This window comes from Protopterus annectens, chromosome 6.part0 (assembly GCF_019279795.1).
Source record: "Protopterus annectens isolate FY-2018-M chromosome 6.part0, PAN1.0, whole genome shotgun sequence".
In the NCBI taxonomy this organism is placed as follows: Eukaryota; Metazoa; Chordata; order Ceratodontiformes; family Protopteridae; genus Protopterus; species Protopterus annectens.
In genome coordinates this window covers 1,625,431,469-1,625,443,489 of record NC_056737.1, presented here as the reverse complement: position 1 = coordinate 1,625,443,489, position 12,021 = coordinate 1,625,431,469, and the positions used below count along the sequence as shown (strand labels likewise).

Sequence of the window (12,021 nt, the reverse complement as noted above, 5' to 3'; positions counted from 1 at the left end):
ATATCTTTGCTGGGATTCTGTTATTTCTTTTTGCTCCCACTGAAATAACTTCTTCATTCTGTCAACAGTATCAAAAGAGGCTACATCTTTAGGTGGTAAATCTGAAAAAACATGTCCTCAGAGGCAATTTCCCATTCTGTGGAGTAGAAACTTTAGAAACATGGTCTAAGTTGATTCCAAAATGGTGGACAGCCTGTAAGCGCACTGACAGTGCAGCTCCTGCATTCCTATACTATAATCTGACTTTAAACCAGCGCATCGCTTAGGAAAAGTATACCAAACATCAATGGATTAAAGCAGAAATATGACTACTTACTTGTTTCATCTTTACTTTTCAAAGATTCTCTCATTCTGAAGGAAAAATAATTAATTGTTGGAAACCGAGCCCTAAACCGCATGGTGTGGATTCTTCAAGACTAACAGGCCTAACAGGGGTTGGGAGGGTGGCCTAATGGTTAAAGTGTTTGCCTTACAAACACAAAGTGCAGGATTTGAGTCTCAAGATAGAGGCTAAGCTGCTTAAAAATGGCTAAGTGCAGCAGTTTTAGTAGATAAAATCTAACCTAATAAGAGGAAAGTAACAAGAAAAACAACTTTCATAACAAGACTTATCATTTAAAATTCTGCACTACTATTAGGAATCTAACTATACAAGATTAATGGAGAATCAGCCAGATCAGATGGAAACTGTAATCACAAAAACCAAACTGTCTGCAATTACTACTCCTGGGAAAGAAACCACTTCTAAAAGGCAAAAAATTGACAAGCAACAACAAGAAGCTGATAAAATGTCTCAAAGATTAAAACAGGAACAACCTTTAACACCGGAGAATCTGAAAACTGGTTTACAACCTTTACAAACAGAAGTGCAGGGTTTCTCTCATAAGCTAACTACATTTAGCTCTACTCTGGACCAAACTGTGCTTAGGCTTGAACAAAATGAAGCTAAAAATAAATGAACTGCAACAAAAAGCACAAACCAATGACACCATAATTAAAGAATTACAGCAAAAAATGTTAAGACTTGGAAGCTAGAAGCCGGAGAAATAATTTTATCATAAGAGGTATTCCAGAGAGCTTTGATAAATTCACAACTTATTCCAATAATAAAAGAAATACTAAGCTCTCTTCTGGCTAATAAAAATCTCCTGGATGAGATAGTGATCGAAAAAGCATACACAAACAAGTGATCTTCCTAGACGAATCTATATCAGACTGCTTAATTCAGCTGTTCTGAACTGTTTGTAAGTTTCTTGGAGGCCAGTGCTTGCTTGGGCTAAAGGGAAGTCTCTGTGGTCATCAGTGGCAGTGATTAACAATGAACAGCCTGCCTGCCCCTGTAAGAGTGGTTACTGCCTAGAAACGTTTTGGGCTAATTCTCAGCTCTTTCAAGTTCCCTGCCTTAAAACCCGCTTTTGCGCGAATTTGTGAAGAGAGCAAAATCGGGCAGCGCCGCTGAAACAGGTTTAAACTATTCCCGGCTCCACAAAGTCTGCTCTTCACTTTTTCCCTTAGAACTGTTCTAAATCTCAAAGTAAGCACTCTATTTTCATTCTAAAGCCCTGCACTTGATCTTATAAGTAAACACTAACTAAAGCACTACACCCCTTATAAGTTACTTGGCTCCCTATTGGTCCTTTCTGATCAGTCAAAAAACTGTTCCTTATACTGTTCTGGCATGTCCAATAGTCAGTTTTGGGTTTACTCTCCAGTCCAGCTGGTGAATCTGGGTATCTTGAGGCAATGTTACAACTGCCTTATGTACACAGACCACCCTCTCCTCCTCCCATCAAACTCAAATATATGTGAGAGATGCAACTATATAGCCAAACTGGAGGCTGAGCTCTCTCAACCCAGCACTGGCACAGTCAGTCAGGAGGAGAAGGTAACCACACACCACTATTCCAGTCTCACATAAACCTAACACATCAGCAAACCAAACACAAACACACAAAAACATACTCGGAGGCTCTAAATAAAAATCTGCCTAAGCAGCAGAGACCTCCAAAGCAGACATCCAAGCAACCGCTACCCCCGCAACAATACCCACATATCACATATTTCACAAAGTCAGTGTGCCACACAGCCCTTAAGGCAAAACAACACACCTAACACACTTGCAATAGGGGACTCTATTGTCAGACACACTGACGTCCCTCTCACCAAACTGAACAAGTAGAAGGTCACTGTAAGCTGCCTGTCGGGTGCCAGGATCCGCCACATAGCACAAGCACTCAGGTCACTCCAAAGCAAGTACAAATATGACTCCGTCATTGTCCATGCTGGTGTGAATGACCTGAGATGTACCTCCCTGGACTACATGAAAAGAGACACAGAGGAGCTCTCTGATCATGTAGCCCAGACCGGTATGACCCTAACCTTGAGTAGCATCTTGCCCTCACCAAGAATGATGCCACAGTATAAAGATAAAATGATCAATTTTAACAACTGGCTAAAGTATTGGTGTCATTCTAAGGGGATTCAGTGTCTGTCAGCCTGGAATGACATGCTTGACAAGCCATGTTGCTTCGCTAGGGATGGCTTGCACCTGTCACCTCTGGGCTTTCGAATACTGGCTAAGGCTCTTGCCACCCCCATACTGCCTTTTTTAGGCAAGGCTCAAAAGACAAACCCACCTCCACAGACAACACAAGAAAAAAAACTAAGGGTAATGCTGCTCAACGCCAGAAGTCTAAACCTCAAGATGCACACACTTGAGGCTCTCCTCAGTATGGAGAATATCAATATCTGTGCAGTGGCAGAGACCTGGTTCAACGCCCCAGAGAGCACCCCAGCACTACCAGGTTATAGCTCATGCCATGCTTTTTGGCCCCAAAACTCGGACCGAACCACAAAAGGAGGGGGAGTATCCATAGTCATCAAAGATACCCATACCTTCAGGTTAGTGGCACTACACGAAGCATCTGAGACCATCCATGTACAGTTAACAGTGGGCAAAACTGCCTTTCAGTTTGAAGCCTGCTACAGACCACCCTCCCAAACTCAGGAACCCCACTTGGCCTTCCTGAGAACACTGGAGAATATGAAGGTCTCTCCAAACACAATAATATTGGGTGACTTCAACTACCCAAACATCGACTGGGAAAACTACTCAAGCCCCAACACCCTTGAACAGCGGTTCCTACAATTTATAAACTCAAATGCTATTGAACAACTGGTCACCATCCAGAGGGGATAGAATATTGGACCTGGTTATCATCAACATGGGGACTCTATGTTCCACACCAGAGGTATGTCCCTCATTGGTAAGATCAGACCATAAATTAATCTCACTGGACATCCATATCCCAGCTAAGGAAATCACGGTGACAAATTTCTCAAAAGCAAATTTCACACTTCTCAAAACCGAGGTGGAATCCTTCAAAGCCACCAGGCCAGTGGAAAATACTGCCCAAACAGCAGAATCCTTTACAAATGCATTCTATGGACACCTACAGGAATGCATGGATCGTGCTATCCCAAATAAAACCAAGACTCACTCCTCCAAAGGCAGGAGACCAGTCTGGTGGACCCCGGCTATAAATAAGCTATACAACAGAAGGAGGAAGCTACTACATGATAGAGCAAAATCCCAAAAAGGGAAGGCATCTCTGATCAGTACTAGCAAGAAACTACGATCCCTCATAAAATTATCTAAGGCCAGCTTCGAAAGAAAAATTGCACAAGACACTAAAGATAATCACAAGGCCTTCTTTAGTTATGTCAGGAATCTGGGGGGCAACTCCCAGATATGCTTTGAGTTAGTACAAAATGACAAAAAATACACTGATCCCACAGACATTGCCAACATCCTGGCAGACAGGTTCAGTGCAAACTCCCCCTTCCCCCCAAAAGACCAAATGTCTATCCCAACAGAATGTAGCCTCCCTGACATCACAAATGCACAGGTGAGAGCTGCCCTCTCCAAAGCAAAAAACACAGCATCAATGGGACCAGACGGTGTCCCGGGCTGCATCTTACATGAGCTCCAAGAAGAACTAAGCCCTCACATAAAGTCACTGTTCAATCTCAGCCTTGCTACAGGATATGTACCCAAGGAATGGCGTACAGCAACAGTGGTCCCGCTCCACAAAGGTGGTGCCACAATGGACCCAGGAAACTATCGCCCTATAAGCCTGACTAGTCTGGTCTGCAAAGCTATGAAGCGTATCATCATGGAACTCATAAACAAAGACATTGGTAACCTCCAGACACTAGATCCCACCCAATTCGGCTTTGTTAAGGGCAGATCTTGCCTCTTGAACCTGGTTGACTTCTTTGAAACAGTTACCAAGGCCATAGATGAAGGGAAGGTAGTCCACATGGCCTACCTGGACCTCGCAAAAGCCTTTGACACAATACCCCACTCGGGCATCATAAATAAGCTCACCAGCTTAAATATCAACCCCTATGTCACAAAATGGGTTACAAACTGGCTCAGGGATAGAACCCACATGGTCAGTATTGCAGGTGCCATGTCAGACTCCAAACCAGTTACAAGTGGAGTCCCACAAAGCTCAGTCCTGGGGCTTCTCTTGTTCGGTATATACTTCTCTGAGGTGCACGCTAATACGGGAGGACTATGGCTGACCAAGTTTGCAGATGACTGCAAGCTGGGTGCCATAATCGACTCTCCAGCTGACACAAGCATCCTCCAAAAGGGTCTCACAGAGACGAATAACTGGTGCTAGTGCCATGGCCTTAAGCTAAATGCCAAAAAGTTCATAGTCATCCCCTTCGGGAAAAACAAAGTGCCCACAAATTACCACACAGGTGGTAATCCATTAACTACAGAAGAAATAATTAGGGATTTGGGGACCCAAGTAGATAGAAACCTCTATTTTGACAATCACGCTACCAGAGTGGTTAGAAAGACCTTCTATATAGCCCACCTTATCACGAAAGGGTTCACATCTAGAACAAGAGAGGTCATTGTGCCCCTCTACTCATCAGGCCCATAACCGAATACAATGCCCCATTTGGGATGTACCTTACTCGACACCTGCAGCAACTGGAGAGGCCCCAAAAGTACCTCACCAAGAGGATCAAGGGTCTCAAACAGATGCCCTATGCAGTTCGGCTAAAGAAACTCCAACTCTACTCAGTTGCTTACCACCTAACTCAGAGGTGATCTATGCCTGACGTATAAAGCCATGTCCAACCCAGAATTAATGGACATGCTCCACCTCAAGAAATCCAAATCCCTTAGAGCGACACGCTTCAGGGACCTAAACCTCAGCACAGAAATAAATAGGACATGCTGGAGGGGCAGATTCATATCACAGAGGCTGCCCTCACTCTGGAACAGAATCCCAGTATATGTTAGACAGAGCCCCTCACCGACCCTCTTCAAGAGAAATCTTGACGAGTGGATAGGAGATCGTAAGTTCACCCCTGGGATCTCTTCTGTGTCCCTGCTAGACAGGGGCACAGTAAACTAACCTTAAAAGGGCTATCTTCTGTGACCTACTCTACAGAGGCACAGTAAACCAATCTAAAAGGGTGGCGAAAGCCAAACACACTCTGGCTAGGCTTGTAAATGCCCCAGGACAGATAGCCTAGTATGAACCTATGAACATGTGCAACAGATACTGTCAGCTTATAAGATTAAAAAGAATGTTACATGGAGAGCGCATAAAATTATGATTACTCAAGATCTTCCTTTACAAATTAAACAAAATTGACAGAAACTCAGCAAATACTGCAATTAACTCATTGAAAATAAGATTCTTTTCCAAATGAGATATCTTGCAACTTTAACATTTTATTACAAAGAAGAAAAAATATCCTTGGAAACACCTGACCAGGCAAAATCCACCTTTTTGCGTCTCTTCAAAGTAAATCCTGCCTGAGACAACTCTTTTCATATCTTTTGATCCAAAAACAACATTTGGAAGGCTAAACAAGTGCTACAGCTCCAAAGAACTAGAGGACAGAAGAATATACCACTCTTATGGGAAATTTTAAACAAATGGATGTGGAATGTGTTCTAAATAACTCTGCTTACTTGCCTGTAAAGAAAACCTTACATTTAAAAGTTACACAGCTACCCAACACTGACTGCATAGATAAATAACTTTAAAGTGCATTTACAGCTTACAAAAAAGAAGTGTTAAATTACATTAAAAAATGGGATATAACCTTTGATATAATAGTTTAAGTAGTGTAAATATTAGACATAAGTAGTTTCAGTTAAAATGTATACTCATTATTCTACTGGCATAATCACTGAGTTGCTTTTAAGTCCGTCTATGAGCAAGGTACAAAAACATTTCTCTTTTTTTTTTCTTCCTCTCTGTTCAGTTGATGGCACTGGTTAATTATTACCATATGAGTTCACAATGATGTGTTTATATGGCTTTTGACAGTACAATGTTAAATGAAGATTCCAATACATTTAAAGAACCACAGTTAGTTGCTGTTAGCAAGAATAAGGCAAATGTTGAATTTTAAAGTGCTGCCTTCTTTAAATGTTTAAAATGTTTAATCATTATTCTGCTGACATAACCATTGAGTTACTTTTAAATGTGTCTATTAGCAAGGTATAAAAACATTTTCTTTCTTTGTTCAAGTAGATGGCATTGGATAATTATTAATATACAAGTACACAATGATGGATCTATATGGCTTTTGCCAGTGCAATGTTAAATGAAGTTCCTATACATTTTAAAAAACCACAGTTAGTTGCTGTTAGTAAGAATAAGGCAAATGTTGTTGAATTTTAAAGTTCTGCCTTCTTTAAATGTTTAAAATGTATAATCATTATTCTACTGGCATAATCATTGAGTTACCTTTAAAGGTGTCTATGAGCAAGGTATAAAAACATTTTCTTTTTTTCCCCTGTTTGTCCAGTAGATGGCACTGGTTAATTAAATTATGAGTTCACAATGATTGCTTGAATGGTTTCCAATACATTTTAAAGAACCACAGTTAGTTGCTGTTAGCAAGAATAATGCAAATGTTGAATTTTTAAAATGATGCCTTCTTTAAATGTTTCAAATGTTTAATCATTATTCTGCTGACATAACCATTGAGTTACTTTTAAATGCGTCTGTTAGCAAGGTATAAAAACATTTTTTTTTTCTTTTTTCTCTGTTTGTTCAAGTAGATGGCACTGGTTAATTATTAATATATGAGTACACAATGATGGATCTATATGGCTTTTGCCAGTGCAATGTTAAATGAAGTTCCAATACATTTTAAAGAACCACAGTTAGTTGCTGTTAGCAAGAATAATGCAAATGTTGAATTTTTAAAATGATGCCTTCTTTAAATATACATATATTGCACTTGTTTTTTGAAAATATTGTTTTGTTAACTCTAATAATTCTTGAAATGTTAAGAATTATAATATGTTGCTGTTACTACAAAACTTTTTATAAAAGCTACTTTTCCTTTTCTCTCTATATAATATCTAAGGGTACAATTAATATAATATTTTAAGAAGTCTGAAAATGAATATGCAGTATATAAATAATAAAAGGAGCGGGATGAGCACAGTCTGTTAGCTGATGACTATCCGCATTTGGAACAGTATGGGTATTATTGACATCCCTCTGATATATATCTACTCCTTGTTAAAAATAATAGTTTCTTTTAGTTTCTTAACTCATGCACATTTACAAATACAGAGGGATAGGTGGTTAGGCACCTATTTAGAGTTTAGGAGTATAGAAGTCACAACATTTATTCTTAAGATAAATACACTAACAGAAAAAGTTTATAACTGTATTTTTGTGTATCAACTAATGAGAAACTTCAACAATATTAATAAAAAATGATAACCATAGACTCTTGGAATGTTAAAGGGATGGTAGATAAAAGGAAAAGAAATGTAATCATGAACCTCACATACCAAACTAAGGCTGATATAACTTTCTTGCAAGAAACTCACTTAGATGACCAACTCTGGGTTAGGGAAAGGAAAAGAAAATGGGTTAAAACAATAGTTGCTGCAAATTATAGTTCTTTGTCCAGGGGAGTGGCCATTATAACAAATAAATCCTTCCAAGGAGAGATTACTTCCTATGAAGCTGACTCAAAGGGAAGATGGGTATTATTTACTAGTGAATATCCTACTTTAAACAAACCATTGTTTGTTTGTGTCTTTCGGCTTTTCCCGGTTAGGGGTTGCCACAGCGGAAACTCCGGTCCGCTAATGACTGGCAGTTGATTTTTATGTACCGGCTTGCCAGGCCTGATGCACAACCTTCAACGAAGGTACGCCCATTCACGCATGTCTCCACGCAGAAGACGCTCTAGCTGAGAATCGAACCGGACAGCGTCTTACTGTGAGGCGACAACGCTACCGCAGCACCACCACCGCGGGTCTTCTTTTTAATATATATAGCCCCTGCTCAAATCAACAGGTCTTCATTTATGAAATCTTTAATATATTAGCCAAATACCCAAATCATCTGTTTATTGTAGGTGGGGACTGGAATGCTTTACTAAATCTAGATAAGGATAGATCGCACAATAAAAACAGACAGTCACAATCTACCACTACAGCACTTGAAGAATTAGAAAATACATTTGAACTAGTTGACCCTTATGTTAAATTTCAATATGATAAAACAATATCAAGATTCATTTTCTTTTGAGCCACTCATAAAACTTTGTCCAGGATAGATGCTTTTCTAATTTTCCTTGCTTTCTTTTCTAACAAATTAAATTATGCTGTATCACCTAGAACTCTTTCAGATCATTCCAAAATAAGACTTTTAATAAACTTTCAAGCTCATAAACAAAATATTTCCTATTTCAATACCTGGACGTTAAATCCTAAAATTATACAAAACCAAGAAACTACACAAGAAATTCAGAATGTGCTAGCCCAACTTCAAAATGATTTTATATCCGACCAGTTCCATATGACATACAATGGGCGGCTACCAAGGCGGTCATCAGGGGTATTATTATTCAAAAATCTGCATGGCTCAAAAAAAAGTATAACAATCTTAAGAATGAACTAGAGTGTCAAATAAACACACTACTGAACTAGAACTTCAGGAAAAATATTCTAAAGAACTTGAGGAAAAAATAATTGATTGGTAAAAACAATTACACAAACACCATTTAGAAAATATCTCCTTCTTAGAATTAAGGTCAATATATCAATATTCAGAATGGGCTCAAACACCATCAAAATTCCTAGCTAGACTAATTAACATAAAAAGTGGACCTCCTAGGATCAAAGAAATAAAATATGAAGGACAGGTGAAATATAAAGATCAAGATATAGTGGACGCTTTTGAAGATATTTATAAAAAATTATACAATATACCCTTATCATCATCTACAGACAGATTTGAGGATTTTATACATAATATAAACTTTCCACAAATTACAGAAGATCAAAGGAAACTCTTAAAATCACTGTTACATTTAAAAGAGATAAAAGCTGCAATAAACAAACTAAAATTAGGTAAATCTCCTGGGCCTGATGGATACACATCAGATTTTTATAAGCTATTCATGGAACCTATCTCCAAAGTGTTATTAAAAGTTTTCAACTATATAATACAATATGGTATAACAGACAAATACTTAAATAACTCCAGGACAGTGTTGATTCCTAAACCGCATTCTAACCCAACAGATCCAGCAAATTACAGACCAATAGCCCTCATAAACACTGATCTTAAGATATTAGCCCATGTTATAGCAAATAGACTTAAGAATATACTCCCCTCTATTATTTCCAAACAAATGGGCTTTATGACAAACAGGCAAACAAGTGACAACACCCTCCTTTTAGATACCATTGCAAGATTACTTAATAGGGATAAATGCCCCAGATATGCCCTTACAGTAGATGCAACTAAAGCTTTTGATAGAGTAAACTTACACTTTCTCTTTAATATAATGCCTTTATATGGTTATCCTCAAGAATTCATTAAAATGATCCAGGTTCTGTATCAGAAAGCTTCTACCACTATACAGGTAAATAAACTTATAACTAACCATATACTCTTATCCAATGGTACAAGACAAAGATGTCCTCTTTCGCCATATCTATTTAATCTTTATCTAGAACCCCTCCTTCTGTTTATTTCACAAAAAAACTTTCATCATATTCCCAGAATCCACAATACAAATCTTATATACCCGGCCTTTGCTGATGACTTAAATATATACTTCCAACTCCCCACTACTGACCTCCCAAAAATACTTAAAGTTATTGATGAATTCTCAGTAGTTTCAAATTATAATTTAAATTGAAACAAGTCACACATATTTCCCCTCAATCCTATAGGACATAAAGAATTGTACTTTCTATGAGTGACATCAAAATAAACTACCAGATAAAATATCTAGGAATAATATTTACTTCAGACTTCAAAGATATAAACAATAGCCTACTAACTACATGGACTAGTATTCAAAACTATATGGATAGATGGAAGAACATTAATATGTCTCTACTGTCAAAAGCTAGTGTTGTCAAGATGAATTTTCTACCAAGAATACTCTTTCAATTAAATGCTACCTTTTCAAATAATCCCCAAAACTTCTTCCTTGCCATGGAAAAAGCTATATCAAGATTCTTATGGTATCCCAAATCTACCAGAATTAAATATGCAAAACTTGTACTCACCAAAGATAAGGGGGGATTGGGGTTACCTGATTTTAAGCTTTACTATAGTATAACTACTGTATACAGACTAATACAAATAATAAAATATGACTCATATATAAATACTTGGACACCCCAGTGGACCAAAATCTGGTATGAACAGCTGAAATCCCTTGGCTGTAATATCAAATCCTTACCATTCTTGAATTTAAACCAGGCTAGCATATACACGAAGAATTTACACCCACTAATTAAAAACATGATTCTTACAACACAGAAACTATTTAAATCATTGCAATTAGCTGACACTTTTGCCCTTATACAACCGTTACACCTAAATCCTAATTTACTAATAAATAATAAACCAGTAAATCTAACAAACTACCCCCTGATAAAAGACTACACAATATGGGATATATACCAATGGAAAGACTAACATGGGGCAAATGAGACTTGAACTCAAACTTCCTATGAAATATAGTATTATCCTTAACCAACTTCATCATCTTATAAATGCTAAATTCTCACAAATACACATTGACTTACAGAACATAGATTTAGTTAAATTAATACTTGAAAATCTTGCGATTAAAGGCAAAACAATTTCTAGGACTTATAAAATTGTAATGAGTGCAAAACATCAGAATTCTTTATTATTTTCAAACTACTGGCAAATGAAAAATCAATCACTGATTGAAGAAAATAAGAAACTAGTCATTGAAAATACAATCAAATTCATTCCTTTCAAGAAGCTGTTATATACACAAATTATGGTAAATAACAATCTATATTATACCTTATCTAAATTAAATAAATTCAATCCTAACTTTTCGCCTATATGTCCCCATTGTCTGGATCAAACAGCTGATATTTTACATGTCATGTGGAACTACTAAGACACACAACTTATGGTGTTCCTTGAGAGTAAGATTAGAGAAGATGGAATATGAAAAATCAACCCTTACTTGGGAGACAGCTATATTGTACATTAATATCAATCAACTCCCAAAAATATTAAAACATGTCTTTATTACAATGTTTGCCCTTATTAAATTCTTTATTACAAAGAATTGGAATGTCGTGTCACCAATTACATGGGAAATTTTTAGCAATCTTGCTATCAAATATATCTCATCTCACAAATGAATTTATTCAAAAACAAAAAAAAACAAATGCTATTACCAAAAATACTGGGGTTACTTGCTAGATATAATTCTTGACAAATAAAATTTGCCTGCAAATTGTCATGAAAATCTAACCTTTAAATAAGAAATGAATGTAGTATAACCAGTCTTTCTTGCATCTCCCTTTTCTTAGCATATGTGTAACTAGATATTTTCCCTAAACATACAAATAAATGGTTACATTTCTATTTTTACTTTATATATAGACTATCTCCATTCTAACTATCCCTTATGAGACCAAATGAACATAAGAATTCT

At 37.3% G+C, this 12,021-nt stretch overlaps 1 protein-coding gene across 1 annotated transcript in view; it reads right to left on the bottom strand.

The window, feature by feature from the left end:
• DNAH7 (dynein axonemal heavy chain 7) overlaps positions 1-12,021 on the bottom strand; it is a 4,771,155-nt gene that overhangs the window by 2,938,467 nt on the left and 1,820,667 nt on the right. The window lies entirely within an intron of this gene.